A 3,955-nucleotide genomic window follows, 5' to 3' on the forward strand; every position below is an offset into this window, starting at 1 on the left:
ATTATTATTTTGTCCTATCTTGCTCTGTTCCACGTCTGGAATGGGAATTTCACAGAGGAATAATCCCAGTGGGAACCGGAATAAAGGAGAGAGGAAACAAATGATTGGCTAAGCCAGAATACAGGTCTTGCTAAGAGTGAGCTGCTATCTTGTTAACTAAGAATGAATTTGTCATTCCAATAGCAAAAAACAGTTAACGAACATCTTCCAAATCTCTCTTTCTTTTTTTCCCCTTTAAATCATAGCCAATTACAGAAAATAGTAAAATATAAGTTTTGTGCAAGTTGAAATGACATTCCTTGAATTACAAAGTAACTGAGATCATCGTCAAGCTGTTCTCTGTTACAAACTATAAAATCTCTGACTTCCAGTCAATTCTGACTCATAGCAACCCTGCAGGGCAGAGCTTCCCCCCAGGGTTTCTGAGACTCTCTCTATGTGGGTAGAAAGCCTGTCTTCTTCCTGAGGAGCTCTGGTGCTTTCCAACTGCTGAACTTTCCGGGCGCAGCCCTACATAGCTATATGGCACCAGGGTGCCTCATGCCAACACCATAGAAGAGTACGTATCTTTACAGCCATGGACACCCAGCAGATGCCATGGCTGCACAAACAGCTCACACACCTAATTTCTAGTAAACCAAGGCAAATCAACCGCTACAACTACTGACGTCCAATAACGTTTGAAATGCTTCCTCTCGCTGCTAGTGGAGGGAAGGTAGCAAGTGTGTAGCACCGTGTTGCACACCCAACTCAACTTCTTAGCTTCTCTTTTTAACATTTTAGGGTCGCCTGTTCTCTTAGTAAAAATTTAGTGAGTGTAAAGTATATGCCAGAGAAGTCCTCTGATTTCTCCAAATACAGTCCTTGGATAGAGCAGCCCATCCTCATGAGGTTGCTGAAGCGCCAACATTTTCTCCAGCCAACTCACGATCACACACTGAACAGAGTTGAACAGAGCTCACATACAGCTTGGTGTTCTTGGCTTGTTTTCTGGGGGCATTTCTAATTGTGACTTGTGTGAAGGTTTATAGAGAAGATCCGCTTTTCATTCAATAATTAATATACATTTCGTTTCATGCAATCTCCATAATGTAACATTACTTATTCCATTTCCTCTGTGTGTTTCCTGTTTCCATTCTTCTTTTTTCCTAACCCTTCTGAACTTGTCCTTGGGCCAATGCTGGCCCTGTAATCTCAAAGGGCTGATTATCCTAAGGTCTGGTCCCTCGCCAGTGGTATTATCGTCTTACAGCCTGTCTGTTGTCTGGCTGAACATTGAGCCATGGGGATGACTTCATTTCCACTCCTGAAGCATCACTCAGGGTCATAGTCTACAGTTTCCACTAACCTCTGTCCAACCAGTAAACCTTATGATTTTAAATTATGTTCCACATTTTGTACCCACTCTATCCTGACCTTCTAATGTGATCCCTTTCAGAGCAACTGGTACCTGGGCACCACCTTGTTCTTCAGTCTCCAGCTCATGGAGACTGATGTTCTCACAGTCCTTTCGTCCACTGGATTGTTTCCATGTCTCTTCCCATTGTCACCACTCGTCTCTTTGCTGAGCTGGTCTAGTTCAATAGTGGCTGCTCCTTAGCTGACCACTCAGGAGCCGTAAGATTCCAGTCACCACTCACTCAAGAAGGATATAGAACCTTGTCTTTGTGAACTCTGCTATGCCAATAGACCTAAGTGTCCCCTGTAATCCTGACCCCAAATTCCCAAGGACGCATTCACTCAAGGTTTGGGGTTATTATGCCTAAGACGTTTTCATGATTTTATCCTTGTAGTGCCACCATATTCATGGATGGATTTGCAGCAAAGGTCAATGCCTCTGTACAAATATCCTGTTACACCTGCGTATACTTAAAGACGCACTTCCATCTCTCTCCCACATCTGTCCAGCTGTGTTTACCATGCATCTGCTTGGAGATCACTGTTATTGCAGGATTCTGTATACAACTCAATATGCCTCTATTTATTCTCACACTCCTCCAGTGTCTTCCCCTGCTGCCATACTTTTTCCAACCTGTCTATTGTGTGTCTACTTAGTGCCTTCCCCTTCGTTCACGTTAACACTTGTCTGCCTCTAGCCAGTTGCTTCCTTTCCTATCCCTGGTAACATCGTGCAATGTTTCTTTGAGAGTGAAAACCTTTTCTTGACTCCTTATAATAGTGGGCTTATACAATATTGTCCTTCTGTGAGTGACTAATTTCATTCAGCAGAATATCCCCCAGCTTTGTGCATGTTACGGTGTCTCACATGTTTGTTGCTATTCTTTATTATTGTACAGCGTTCCATTGTTTGTATATACTTATTTTATTTACATGCCCATCAATGGACATGGTTAAAATGTGTGTGTGTGTGGGGTGTGTGTGTGTGGATTCCACTGTAAAGAAAACAGTTTTTTTTTAATTTTAACAATTTATTAGGGGCTCATACAATTCTTATCACAGTTCATACATATACATACATCAATTGTATAAAGGGAAAACAGTTTTTAAGATAACAGCCTTTAAGTGCTATTTTTTTGCCAGGTGCTATTCTAAATGTTTTATATATAACAACTAATTTAATTCTTACAACAGCCCCATAAGTTTGAAGGTAATTATTATTAAGTTAATACTCTTATTATTCCTCTTTTACAGATGAAAAAATATAGGCACAGAGAGGTTATGTCCTTTGCCCAAATCTTCACAACTGGTAAATTATGTTCATCAGCTGTGAATATAATATGTCTTCTTATCTCATTTCTACCATTTCCTCCTCCATCCCCATTAGTATATAAAACTGAGATTAAAATCTTCTTTGCCAAAATGCTGCAGTGGGTAAGGCAGTGGCCCAATAGTCATAATACTTGGATTCATGTCCCATGTGGCCTTGGTGAAATCACATAACCTTATTGGGCCTTAATTTTATCATCTGTCAGAAATAATAATGCCAACAAAAAAATAAAAATAACCAAAAAATCAATAATAATAATACCTATATGATTTCAGACAGAAGTCACCAAAATCAAATGAGCTAATACAGATGAAAGATCTTTGCCCATCTATCTCAGAAGCAACAAAGCCCACATGGAAGAAGCACACCAGCCTGTGTGATCACGAGGTGTTGAAGGGATCAGGTATCAGGCATCATCAGAACAAAAAGATCTTACCATAGTGAATGAGCGGGGGAGTGCGGTTGTGGAGACACATAGCCCATTTGTAGGCCATTCGAAATACCCTTGCAGAGGGGTTTCAGGGAGGAGACAAGCCAGATAGGGTGAGATGTAGCAACAATGAAAAGTATAACTTTCCTCTAGTTCCTAAATGCTTCCTCCCCACCTCCACTATCATTATCCCAATTCTGCCTTGCCGGTCTGGCTAGACCAGAGGATGGACACGGGTACAGATAGGAGCTGGAGGCACAGGGAATCCAGAGCAGATGATACATTCAGGACCACTGGTGTGAGTGGCGATACTAGGAGGGTAGAGGGAGGGTGGGTTGGAAAGGGGGAACCGGTTACAAGGATCTACATGTGACCTCCTCCCTGGGGGATGGACAAGAGAAAAGTGGCTGAAGGGAGACGTTGGACAGGGCAAAATATGACAAAATAATAATTTATAAATTATCAAGGGCTCATGAGGGGAGGGAGGGGAAAAATGAGGACCTGATGCCAGGGGCTTAAGTGGAGATTAAATGTTTTGAGAATGATGAGGGAAATGAATGTACAAATGTGCTTCACACAATTGATGTATATATGGATTGTGATAAGAGTTGTATGAATGCCTAATAAAACGAAAGAAAGAAAGAACTTTGTAAGGTGCAGGTCCATCTCAGAAGTTAGTAGGTCAAGAATGATACCTTCCAGAAGCACTTCCACCTTGGAAGTACACTTTGTGATATTTTTGTTACACCCTTCAAACATGACAAAGGGAGAGAAGCACACAAAACCACTTGCGTCCA

Source organism: Tenrec ecaudatus, chromosome 6 (genome assembly GCF_050624435.1).
Source record: "Tenrec ecaudatus isolate mTenEca1 chromosome 6, mTenEca1.hap1, whole genome shotgun sequence".
Taxonomy (NCBI): domain Eukaryota; kingdom Metazoa; phylum Chordata; class Mammalia; order Afrosoricida; family Tenrecidae; genus Tenrec; species Tenrec ecaudatus.